Here is a 14,010-nt window from a genome sequence, read left to right as displayed (position 1 = left end):
GCACCTTGTGATTTTCCTTTCACATTCAATTCATTTCAAGAATGTTTTTTTTTTAACAAATACAAGTTTTACTATAAAATAAGAAGATTGAAGTTACCTTAGAGCACCAATTGCAATCAATGCATCAACAACCATGAAGGCATTAACTTTTCAACTATGATCAACTTGGTAACACCTATTCATGAGGTGCTTCAATCATATGGAAATGTCTTGTGATGTATTACATGATGCCACCACCCATGCAACTGACACCTCACTTTGTTGCTCATCAAACACCACGAGTGTGTACAACTGATACTATACCATTCAAAAAACATATGAAGTAAACTTCAACTCATTAATCATTTTTAATCATTACTAATCAAATTATTGTACTATATCAATAATTCTTAATACACTCACCCCATATTTATTTATGCTGAATTTTGAATCCATGGCTATTAAGCTATTATTCGATAGCTTCACCACGGTATCCAACATCCACTTCGTCTAAATTCCAACTATAAAAGGGATCTCTCCACCATTGGGATTTTCATAAAAGAAAAAATCATCTTGGTTTTCTCTATACCAAAGGTTCACACTATTTTTTTCCTTCTTATGCAACTGATACTTTTCTTTCATTAGATGATTATAGATATTAACAACATATTTCCTACACAAAAACAAAATCCCTATCTCGAGTTATGGCATCCATGTCAACAAATTTACATGCATTTTGCAAACCAAGTCAATCGGCACTTCCAAGAAGAAACAACTCTCTACATAGGAAATCATGTCCCTTGATAACTTTGGTTGAGGCAGGGGCCTAGCATAACCCAAAGTCCTATGTTGACCATGACAAGGCCATCCTTGGCTATCTACATGCTCATACATGAGATATTTTATTATCGCTACCTCAGGGATTTGAACCATGACTTTTACAATGAAATAGCATTGGCAACCCCTCTTTTAAACAAATGAGGATCTTCACTTCACTTCATATTGTCCTCTTCTGTCCTCGGGGCCATATGAACAAGAATAGCTGCATAAAAATGTTTGATAAGTCAATACATCTGAATCCATGAAAAGTGATCGAGCACTATTAACACCAACATCTAAACAATGCATCTCTAAAAAACTTACACTTCATATCGCAAGGAAGTAGTAGGATTTGAGCCTGGGTGTTTATTTTGTACCCAGGTGAAAGAACATGGAGCATCTCGGTTCATTTCCTCTCTTCTAACAAAGTATCCAATTCTATTTGAAGGGATTTTTGCAATGTGATCAATGTCCATGTGTTTTCCATGTACTTCAGACCAATCTAAATTGTTCCTAGAAAAGATAGTCTTTTCTTTAGGGTCTTGCACTGTAAGGGCAATGGTTGCTTCCCACTTGAATTTCTTTACCATTTTGTGACCCAAGGAGTTGCTGTAACGGTAACCCAGAATGTGCTGCAATAGTGACCCAGTGAGTTGCCACAACTGTAAACCAACAAATTGCTGCAAAGTTGAACCAACATGTTGTCCCAATGGTAAACCAACAATCTCCCTCAACTGTCAAACAATGAGTGGACGCAACAATTAACCAGCGAGTTGTCGCAAGGGTTAAAAAGTGAGTTGTTGCAATGGTTGACAAGCGAGTTGTCGCAACGGTTGACAAGTGAGTTGTCACAATGGTTAACCATCGAGTTGTTGCAATGGTTGACAAGCGAGTTGTCACAACGATTAACCAACAATTTTCCGCGATGACTAACTAACGAGTTGCAACAATGGTTAACCAACAAGTTTCTGCAGCGGTGAGATAATTTTTTGCTGCAATAGTGAACCAATGGATTTTTTGCAATCAAGTTTGGTGCTCTCCTAACCCTTGAAAAGAAACAACCAGTTCTGTGCTCTCCTATTTCTTCTAGGGAACTAGTCAAACAATACAATATTGTCCACATAAATAAAGAAAGCAACCTAGAACAACATTGCCTTTATATAATAGTCTGCATAAATTATATAACTGTCTTCTAATAATATAATAGTCTGCTAATAATATAATAGTCCGAATGGATTATTCTTGTATTTGTTATTTGGGTTATTATGGTGGGAGTCCTATTATGTGGTTCTTATTTCTTGTGAAAGATTGTAACAACATAAATAACCATTGTGTCCATCATTTTTTATGTATTTATATCAGCTCTGGTTTTTATAGATGGGCTGACTTTATTTTTTGGTTCATTTTTTATATCTCAACACGACGTGTATGTAAAGAAGGTATTTTTCTGTCAGTGCTATCTTTTGGAAGTATTGACAGTTCATTTCATTGCAGTTCAGTTGTGTCTAACAATTCATTTGATTTCATTTCAATAAAGTTGTGTCTAAGAGTTTGTTTCAGTTTAGTTGTGTCATTTTCATTACATTTCAGTTTTTTCTATCTGTTGGAAATATTGAGAAGTGTGGGGGAGAATCTATATTTCCTTTTACAAATGTTGTTTTATCAGTTAAGATCACTTTAAACAAACCCCAAAATTGAAAAACAAAATAAACATTTTTATTATCAAATAGCGAGGACTCTAAAAGATGTTACAAAATGAGACCTTAGAATGCCTTCAATACCTCTTCACATTTCGAGCTTCTAAGAACATTCATTCATTCATTATCCACAAGTAGCACATGCAAAATTTATACAAGTCTCTAATAAAAGTCTATTGAGCTCGAATTTTAAAAAAATCCCCTAATATAACAAATTATGTGAGACACCCTTAGTTAAAAGGCAGCCAAGATAGTTTATAGACCAATCATTATTTAACGTGTGCACATGATTAAATGCAAAATTCAATTGTGATTGCTTGCATTTTTCGAATTTCATAGATCCAACCTCATTTAAGGGATAGAATTGCATAAATATCTAAACAAACATGATATACCTAATTAATTATAGCTAAATAACCCCTTTTAATATGATAATATATTTAAACACAAACAAAATATAACTATTTTATATTGCAATTAAAAAAATTTAATTTAAAAGAAAAAATAAACATCATCTTTAATTATTATTATTATTTTCTAAATAATAATACATATACAATATACAATAAGTTAATCTAATCTTAACCTTTAAATAAAATAAGTTATCAAACCTTTTTATTTTGTAAATTTATAAATTATAATACATAAAAAAACGTACTCCTCATGCACTCACTCCAACCTGTACACGAAAAGTTAGTAACTAAAATAAAAATATCATTTAAATATCAAGTTATCACAGCAAAAAATCGCACGTAACAATATTATTAAAACCACTTTGTAAATTATAGTGCTAAACCATAATCACAAACAACTCTATGCGGAATAACCATTCATCCTGTACACAGCAAATATTAAATATAAGAATCATAGTCATTATTATCATTAACAATATTCGTAGTTTCGAGATATATAAGAATCATAGTCGTTATTATAATTAACAATATTCGTAGCATCCATCTCGAAATAACAACCAACCATCATTATTGTAATAATCGCTTTCCAAAGAAATCAGAATTATTATGGTAACCACCCCTTTACAATGAAATATAATATTCTTACGTATATTAGGATGAACACTTTCGTATCCATTATATATTATAGTTTTCCTACGTTACTTCCATCTTCCCTTGTCGTAGTTTTCCCGACTACTTCGATCTATTATTGAGTGTTAGACCACTAAAAATAGCAAATGTTCACAACGTTTCTACCACCTTATGAAAGTGATGCAAGTTTATGAAATCAAAATATAGGGTTTTGTTTGAAGTCATGTTTAGACATTTTGGAACAACGGAAGAGTTATATGAGCGAACGAAAAATTTGAAATTTGAAGCTTGTAACAAAAAGAAAAAGATGAAGATGAAACAATGTAGAGAATACACGATTGGGAAGAAAAGAAAATTTAGTTGATATCATTTTTTTTAAGTTTGTAAGTTTAGATTAGACTTAGTTGAATAGATATCTTAGTTTGAATTTTTTGTGATTGTAATTAATTCAGAGTGTTAGATAATCTAATTTCAACCACCTGTTAAATATTAATCTAGCTAAATATTAATCGAGGTGTGACAATTTATTTGAGTTTAATTTAATTTTTAATTGAAGATTCACTTTAGTCATTAACCACTATTTTCTCAATACAATATTATTTATTTATTTGATAATATTGAGAAGATCACTTATGCTCCAAGTTTTTCAATCTCTAACAAAATTCTCTAAAATGCAAAATTCGTTGAGACCGTTCGACCAGTCTATTTATGAAAAAATTATGTGACTCATTAATCACTATTTTCTTCTATGCAATCTTATTTATTTGATTGATAATATTGAGAAGATAACTTATGCTCCACGTTTTTCAATCTCTAACAAAATTCTTTGAAATGCAAAATTCGTTGAGGCAGTTAGACCCTTCTATTTGTGACGGAATTATGTGACTTATTAATCACTATCCTCTCCTATGCAAGCATATTTATTTGTTTGATAATATTGAGAAGATCACTTCTTTTTTTTTTTCAGAAAGAAAAGCAATATATTATATTGAGGCAATATATACATCATGTTCTGTGGATAACAGAAAGAAGATCTCATGACATTCGTGACCATAGCTGAGAACATATATGACATATAGTTGAGAGACATATAAAATGAGAACATTGAGCATCATATAGAATCATATGATGAAACGTATATCAACAATTTTGCCATAATGTGCTACTAATATGGATAGATGACAAAATGAAACCAAAAGGAACAAAAGGAGAGGAACCCATAGCCTCCGGCTGGAACAGCCACCTGGAACTGACAGAGAAAGATCCTGGATACCCACAAAAACGAAGCTCTTTGCGCCAGACTTAACTCCAACCTTTGACCTATCTTCAGATGGATTGATAGAAAGCGAAGAACCTAAACAGAACAGACTTGAACGAGATGTTTGAATCTTCAAAAAAATTTGAATTCCTCCACTTCTAAACACACCATAATGTGATGGGAAGGATTGGACGCTTAGATGCTTCTTGTCTTCCCCACCAGGCAAAAGCTGCATTGACATAAATGAAATTGAGGTGAGGAAAAGAAAAGGAAGAAGCCAATTCATACCAGATTTGTTGGGAGGCCGCGCATTTGAAGAACATGTGATAGTTTGTCTCCTCCTCTGCATTGCATAACACACATCTGCTGGGACCGTGCCAAGACCTCTTCCTCAAGTTTTCCCATGTTAAATTCTTGTTGTAAAAAACTAACCATGAGAAGATAATCACTTTGAGAGGACAACCAAGTTTCCACCAATATACCGGAAAAATCTGTCTTGCAGGCATAATTTTTTTGGAGACGAGATCGGAGTAGATGTCTTTAACTGTCGCAATAAAATGAGAGTGAGATAAGGACCACACCACGTGATCTTCTTTCTCGACACGTTTCATGCCTCCTTCAACAAGTGCGTTCTTCAAGTTATCCCAAAGTAAAAGCAAAATTCAAAAAAGTTCTCGAAAATGCAAAATTCGTCGAGACCGTTCGACTAGTCTATTTATGACGAGATTATGTGACTCGAACAAGAGACGTTAGATCTCTAATATTGTAAGCATTTACAAACCATGAGCTCCAACTCATTGAAATGTAGTAACATAATAATGAATTGTAGAAGTCAAAGATTCAATGCAAGTACATAAGCCATCATTAATCTAATTTAAAGAAATAAATTATTCATCACATGATTTTATTCACTGATGAACTGGTGGAGTTCTTGGGATTAGCTTAGCCCTAAAAACATGCCATGAGTTTCAGGAACGGTCGCTGTTACAAGCACTCGCTTAATTTTATTCATGCCATGAGAAGATTGCATTGATTAATAGGGTTCCGAAGTGTGGCAATGATCATTATTAGGGCAATTCCTCTTGATCCTCCTTTCGAACCCCATGAATATTAAAGAGCTTTGTCATGCTCTAGTATTGGACATTTATTTTTTGAGAGCTTGAAATCTAGAGGGATAAATTTATGGAAAATTGTGTATAGTATGTCTAAAATAGCGGGTATGGGATTCGATCTTATTGGAAGAATCACCACACTTCTATAGAATCCGTAATTTCCACCCTGGGTGTCACGCCCCCAGACCGACGGTAGTCTTTCAACCCCTCTTGGCGAGGTGCGGCACCACCGAACACTTTCTTTTCACCAAGGCTTATGTTCATGGACTACGCCTAACCATTAGTCTACTTTGTGTTTCACAACCAAGTATTATTAATGTTTCCTTTATACCAATGAACACCCATACACATTCATTATCATCAGCAATTATAAATGAAGAACACAATTGCACAGTATAAAGGAAGGGGCAACTCCCTGAACAATGAATCTGCCTGATATCAATATATTATTCAAATTTACAATGTTTGCAAATCTTTACAAGTATACTTGGAAACACCAAGTGTCATACTTAGCTAATTTTACAAAGGCCACACCTTCATGTGCCAACCAAAGTTCCTTGCCCGAGTTGGGCGGGCGTGTCCTCACATGGACCGCCAACCGCACTCCTCAACCGAACTTCGTTCACTTTTTACGACAAGTGGTCGACCCACCCGATTCACCTGAGACACCTTCGTATCATTTCAACCGGTGGCGACCTCACCCAAGTCTCCACCGCATATACTTTCGCACAGCGGGCGGGGACCTCACTCGAGTCGCCACCCACATTCACCGAACAAACCGACGCCTTCACCCGAGAGTCACCCACGTCCACCAACCAAATGCCGAACACCCTTACCCGAGTTTCACCCACGTCGTTTGCTTCTGCCCAGCGGGCGCCCTCACCCGAGGCTTACTTGCATTTCCTTCGAACGGTGGGCGCTCCTCGCCCACACCTTCACCCAACACCCAAGTCCTTCGTGCGAGTTTATCGTGTAGTCCTACCCGTGAGCAGGTGCATAGACCTGCCCCTCTGCTCGACTTCCTAACGCCTTTGCGCACTCCTACTTGATGTTCGAATGATGATGTCATGCCCCCAACCTGGCAGTAGTCTTTCAACCACGCTTGGCGAGGTGTGGCACCACCGAACACTTTCTTTTCACCAATACTTATGTTCGTGGACTACGCCTACTTCACTTTTCCTACTTAGTTTGTGTTTCGCAACCAAGTATTATTAATGTTTCCTTTATACCAATGAACACCCATACACATTCATTATCAACAACAATTATACAAGAGGACACAATTGCACAGTATAAAGGGAGGGGCAACTCCCTGAACAATGAGTCTGCCCGAATAATATATTATACAATTTTTTACAAGTTACAAGATTTACAAGTATACTTGGAAACTCCAAGTTTCATACTTAGCCAAATTTACAACCTTCAGAAAACTCAGTTGCCTAGCTCGTCGCACCTCTGCATGGTCGCCGCATGACTCTCCAACCCTTCGTTCACCTTGTCGCACAATCGTGTTGTTTTCCCAACTTGGGCGTGCCTCCAAGTCGCCACAGACGGGTGCCTTTGCCCGAGACACACCTCCGTTCACAAACTCAACACTTCACCAAGTCACCGTGCACACTTGCATGACGAGCGGGCGCTCACCTGAGCCACCCAAGAACCCGTGCCAAGTTGTCGCACAAACCGGGCGCCACACACCCGTGCACGCCTCACTCCAACCGGGGGGCGACCCTGCCCACGCCCTTCACCCAAAACCCAGAACGACACTTAACTCCGTACGGCCTTGCCCAAGAATGGGCGCCTCTTCCAAATTTGCGCCTTCACCTATTGTGCGTCCACCTTCTAGTTCTGCGCCTTTCCTTACATGCTTGAGAGATGAGCGAATGGTTGATGGTCAAATGAGCTCCACGCTCCTCCAATATATGTGAAAGATAGGGTGAAGTCTTGGTTGCCCAGGCGACTTGCCCAACGCGCCTACTCCATCGCAAACTTGCCAAAATACATGTCGGCTTTGCCCATGTTCGTAGGTCGGCCTCCATAAGTTATAACCATGCCTCCACGCATATAAACCTATCGCTCTCCTCTTCCTTGTGCGCATAACGCCATCGCACATGAAGCCGTGAGCTCGCACTTCATCTTTTCTTCGTTGCACTTCAAGCCGGGAGCGCTCAAGGATCACAGGTCCTCACAGATGAGTTCGAATGAATGACTTCCAATGCTTCTACGTTCAACAATATATATCCTTTGTAAGTGATCGTGCCACCCATGGCCGACCTGCACTTTGTTTGACAATCCGACGCCCTTCATTGCTAACTCATTCGGTTGGCTGACTGTCCAACACCCAAACTTGCAACTCTTCCACTGTCGGCTCATCTTGAACGAACGCCCTTGCTCATCCATTATAAATACATGACTTGCCTCTACACTTTTCGCACGTGCGCTCCAAGTGTTTGCTCTGCCATTTAACTCGTCCAACCGCGTGCTCGTTTTCCTCCAAACTCATCGCATGTCTCGGCGGTGATGCCTTTGGATTGTAGGTCCTTACACTAGGGATCCTAGTTACTAGTTTGGAAAGTTTAACAACACCTGCGGGTTTTGGTGTAACGACAAACCTCCACATGGTATCAGAGCTTGGACCCAGGTTTGATTCCCCCGAGTTGCGTTTGAGGGGGGGTGTTGGAAGAATCACTGCACCTCTATAGAATCTGTAATTTCTACCTTGGGTGTCATGCCCCCAACCTGGCGGTAGTCTTTCAACCATGCTTGGCGACGTGCAGCATCGCCGAACACTTTCTTTTCACCAATACTTATGTTCGTGGACTACGCCTACTTCACTTTCCCTACTTAGTTTGAGTTTCGCAACCAAGTATTATTAATGTTTCCTTTATACCAATGAACACCCATACACATTCATTATCAACATCAATTATACAAGAGAACACAATTGCACAGTATAAAGGGAGGGGCAACTCCCTGAACAATGAGTCTGCTCGAATAATGTATTATAAAATCTTTTACAAGTTACAAGCTTTACAAGTATATTTGGAAACTCCAAGTTTCATACTTAGCCAAATTTACAACCTTCAGAAAACTCGGTTGCCCAGCTCATCGACGCCTCTGCACGGTCACCACACGACTCTCCAACCCTTCGTTCACCTTGTCGCACGATCGTGTTGTTTGTCCAACTTGGGCGCGCCTCCAATTCACCACACACGGACGCCTCTGCCCAAGACACACCTCCGTTCACAATCTCAACACTTCACCAAGTCACCGTGCACACTTGCACGACGGGCGGGCGCTCACCCGAGCCACCTAAGAACCCGTGCCAAGTCGTCGCACAAACCGGGTGCCACACACCCGTGCACGCCTCACTCCAACCGGCAGGCAACCCTGCCCACGCCCTTCACCCAAAACCCAGAACGACACTTAACTCCGTGCGGCCTTGCCCAAGAATGGGCGCATCTTCCAAATTTGCGCCTTCACCTCTTGTGCGTCCACCTTCTAGTTCTACGCCTTTCCTTACATGCTTGAGTGATGAGCGAATGGTTGATGGTCAAATGAGCTCCATGCTCCTCCAATATATATGAAAGACAGGGCGAAGTCTTGGCTGCCCAGCCGACTTTTCCAATGCCCCTACTCCATCGCAAACTTGCCAAAATACATGTCGGCTTTGCCCATGTTCGTAGGTCGGCCTCCATAAGTTATAACCATGCCTCCATGCATATAAACCTATCGCTCTCCTCTTCCTTGTGCGCATAACGCCATCGCACATGAAGCCGTGAGCTCGCACTTCATCTTTTCTTCGTTGCACTTCAAGCCTGGAGCGCTCAAGGATCGCAGGTCCGCACATCCTCCTCCACCTGAAGTTGTTGTCGTCCTCGACAACATACCATCCTGGTAGCCATCCACCAAGATCAACATCAATGTCTGTCTCATCCTTGGTCCATGATGTCAACTCCTCCACATACTGCAAACATCCCTGCAACATATGTAGAACCACATCTCCATCATGTCTCGTCCTCATCCTGTAGTATTTCTGTTAAGATACTCCACCTGATACGGACATCTGTCTGCACACTGGTACCCCTCATGACTCGAACTAGTTGGGTAGCTAATCCAACCATACACCCAAACCACAAGAATGCACATCCTTATGCCACCATCAGTATTTCCCTGACTTCTGCTACATCTCGAACTCGTCAAGAATCTGTCCAATTCCCATGCTCAGGTCCATGGAATCTCCATCCCATCTGCAACATGTCCAAGCCATGGCCTTGTTGCATAAGAGTGTACAAGCTCTCCACCATCTCATATGTCTCCATGTCACAATAGCATCTGCACAACATCCTTTGCTTCGGCATTCCCCATAGAATGTCCATGAATGACACCTCTACACATGCTCCCGCATAATGTCCCTGCATGACTGTCATGCTCCATGTCTCCAACCTGATGTCCATGACTCTAGTTGTCCATGATGTCCAACCCATGTAGACTCCATCCCAACATTTGGCCATCTGCATCCAAGTCTGCAATCTGTCATAAGGAAGCCTCCTCCAAGGCCCCTTGTTAAGTTGGTGTAGCCCCTTCCAAACAAGGTCCCTACACCAACCCATCTTTAAGGTTGTCTATAGAGAAAGGAGGGATAGGAAGTTTCCTCCCTAACTCTCATCCACCCATGTATCAAATTGATGTTGTGTCCTCAAGTATCTGTGCACAGCCTCAATCTCCTCACATGTACACCCAAGCTCCCTAAGCTTGTCCTTTGTCAACTGAAAGTCATATATGCCCATAGCATACCTGCAAAAATCCACTATACCAGTAGGATCTCTACCTCCATAATCCTCATCAACCACTACCTCTGAAGTAGTACTCAGACTCCCTTTGCAACTCCATTGTGAAGATCATCAGTAGAAGATGTCTCTGTCAAGTGCTTCAAGTTTCGTGAGATTTCCCTCTCACTTACTTCATTCTTCCTTGCTCTTGCAACAAAGTCAATCAGCTTCCCTTCCTTCATTGTTTGAGTCATACTAACAAGTCCTCTTTGCTCCACATCCTCATGCTTCACATTCCGATCTTTGGGATACAAAGTCATAGAATTCATCCTCGGGCTATACCCCAAGCAACTCCTTCTATTCATCGGAACCATCATGGTTCTTCCCTCAGCTGTGATCAAGAGAATGTCCCGGTCCACCATTGGTATGGCTTGTGCAAGTCTCATGAAATCTTGCCCCAGCACCATAGAATGATCATCCATGTCCACGATCATCAAGTCCAACTTCCCAAACCACGATCCCACTCTCACCTGAGTGTTTCCCATCACACCAGTAACAAATTTCATGGTAGAGTTGACTACTTTGAAAGCACTCCATTCCCTCTCCATCTTTTCTTTCTTCCCAAAAGACTTTGCTGCTTTCCTACTTAAGAAGCTATGAGTAGCCCCCGTATCCACCAAAACTGCAAATCTCTTGCTCGGGCGCTCCCGAGCCACCCAAGAACCCGTGCCAAGTCGTCACACAAACCGGGCGCCACACACCCGTGCATGCGTCACTCTAATCGGCGGGCGACCCTGCCCACGCCCTTCACCCAAAACCTAAAACGACACTTAACTCCGTGCGACCTTGCCCAAGAACGGACGCATCTTCCAAATCTGTGCCTTCACCTCTTGTGCGTCCACCTTCTAGTTCTGTGCCTTTCCTTACATGCTTGAGCGATGAGCGAATGGTTGATGGTCAAATGAGCTCCACACTCCTCCGATATATATGAAAGACAGGGCGAAGTCTTAGCTGCCCATCCGACTTGCCCAACGCCCCTACTCCATCGCAAACTTGCCAAAATACATGTCGGCTTTGCCCATGTTCGTAGGTCGGCCTCCATAAGTTATAACCATGCCTCCACGCATATAAACCTATCGCTCTCCTCTTCCTTGTGCGCATAACGCCATCGCACATGAAGCCGTGAGCTCGCACTTCATATTTTCTTCGTCGCACTTCAAGCCGAGAGCACTCAAGGATTGCAGGTCCTCACACTGGGGATCCTAGTTACTGGTTTGGAAAGTTTACCAACACATGCAGGTTTTGGTGTAACGACAAACCTTCACACATCTTGATTCTTCACTCTTTAAGAAGTTTTTGTTTATAAATGAAAAAGGTAATTGATGAATGTAAAATCTGGTAGCAATTAAAGCTTTGTTAGGGCTTGATATAGTGTTTTCCTTTGCAGGTGGGCCATCTTATTAATGGAATGATTTTATTTTAAGTTTTTGGGGAGGGATATCCTTCTTAGTCATCTGACTCGGTTTTGGTCGAGGTCAATGTCTCTTCTTGTTTATTGTGTGTTTTTGTTGCAATCTCTGATTGATTGTTTGACATGGCTAATTGTCAATACAATTTTGATTTGATAAAGCATTGCCATGACATTCCAAGGTAATTCTATTAGATATGGAAAATATCACAACACAATTTTGATTTGGTAAAGCATTTCCATGACATTGCAAGCTAATTCTATTAGGTATGGAAAATCTCATAACACGCTCAAAGAATTTTATCGTTGGAATCTTTGATTGATTGTTTGACATGGCCAACTACCCAATCCGTTTTCGATTTCGTAAAACCCCTTCCATGACACGAGCTAATTCTATTAGATATGGAAAATCTCACAACAAGCTCACAGATATTTTGTCCATTTTTTAGACTTGGATGTGAAAAGAGGAGGTTAAAGGAACAATCGTAGATTACCATTTGATGGCCATAAAGAACAACTATGCCAAATTATTGACCATATGACTCCAAAGATACACGATATTACAACTGTTTTTTTAATTACAAAAATTGTTCATATTGAATTTCAAGTAAATTGTTAAATTTTAATAAGTATTATTTTGATTTGCTAACGCAGCTGAAGAACCTCAAGGTACATTCAATAAGTTTGTTACAAACGTTTTATTTTATTTCGTGGAAAGTATTCCATTTAATTTTTTGAAATAACATCCTTTTTATAACATAAAGTTTTTGTTTTTTTTTGTTTTTTTTCAAAGATGAAAAAAGGGATATATTCATTATGTGTAAATTACATATTCTTCATGGCCTTGTATCTCAAACAGTAGTAGTACAGAGATATATATCCAAGAAAACCCGCGATCATGCATCAAATAAACTTTATAGCCAATCCAGGAAACAAAATCTATTCTATACTAATTATGGGATGTAAGATATATCTTAATAATTCAGTATAGCATGTTTAGCAGATGATGGACAATATGTATCGCCTCTGTATTTTTCACTAATTGTAGAACAAAAAATAAAATACAAAGAAGATCAATCTGCCATAGAAAAGAAGGAGAATGTCTGGTTTAGAAGTTATCTTGGTAAAGGTAGAATCCCTTCCTCTAACCAAGTCTCGTCCATCTTTATCTCTATGTGGAGTCCATCCAGTTTTTCCATGATGCCTTTTTTGGAGAGACTGTCCACCTCTGTATTGAAATCCCTGCTGATATGCTGTATGGAAGAGTGTTGGAGTGAACTCCAGAGTGTAGTGATCTGTTGTAGCCAGCCTTGTAGGGAGGATTTGCAGATGATAGCCTTGCCTCCGACATAGTCTATGATGACCTTTGAGTCACCATAGATGTGAACAGAAGAAATATCCAGAAAATGAATGAACCAGAGGAGTCCCCATAATGCCATGGCCTCGACCTTTGTGTTGGTGCCATTACCTGTGCCCCAGTGTACATGATATGTCAACATTGAAGAGTATAGGATTATGAATCCGCATCCACAAACACTGCGTTGTGATGGGCCATAAAAAACCCGGCAGGGTATGTGATCTCCGGGCTAAATTTGGATTTTGTGGACATTTTAGTCGATGTGCTAGCATGTAAATCAGCCGAGGTTATGCTTCTAATTATTTCCATCATTGATGCCCAGCTTTCTCGAAATTCATTGAAAATTATGTTGTTCCTTCATCTCCAGATATCCAAAAGGAAAATAGGAGGTATGGAGTGCCTTGTTCTATGTTGTTTACTCCACCATTCAAGACGGTCAGGAATGTGAGAGAACAATGGGAGCTGTAGTCCAAATGTGACATCTAGGATATTCCAGATTTTTGAAACC

Source organism: Pinus tabuliformis, chromosome 6, assembly GCF_031772625.1.
Source record: "Pinus tabuliformis cultivar Carrire ecotype Pingquan chromosome 6, CPIR1, whole genome shotgun sequence".
NCBI lineage: Eukaryota > Viridiplantae > Streptophyta > Pinopsida > Pinales > Pinaceae > Pinus > Pinus tabuliformis.
Note: the sequence above shows the minus strand (reverse complement) of the source record.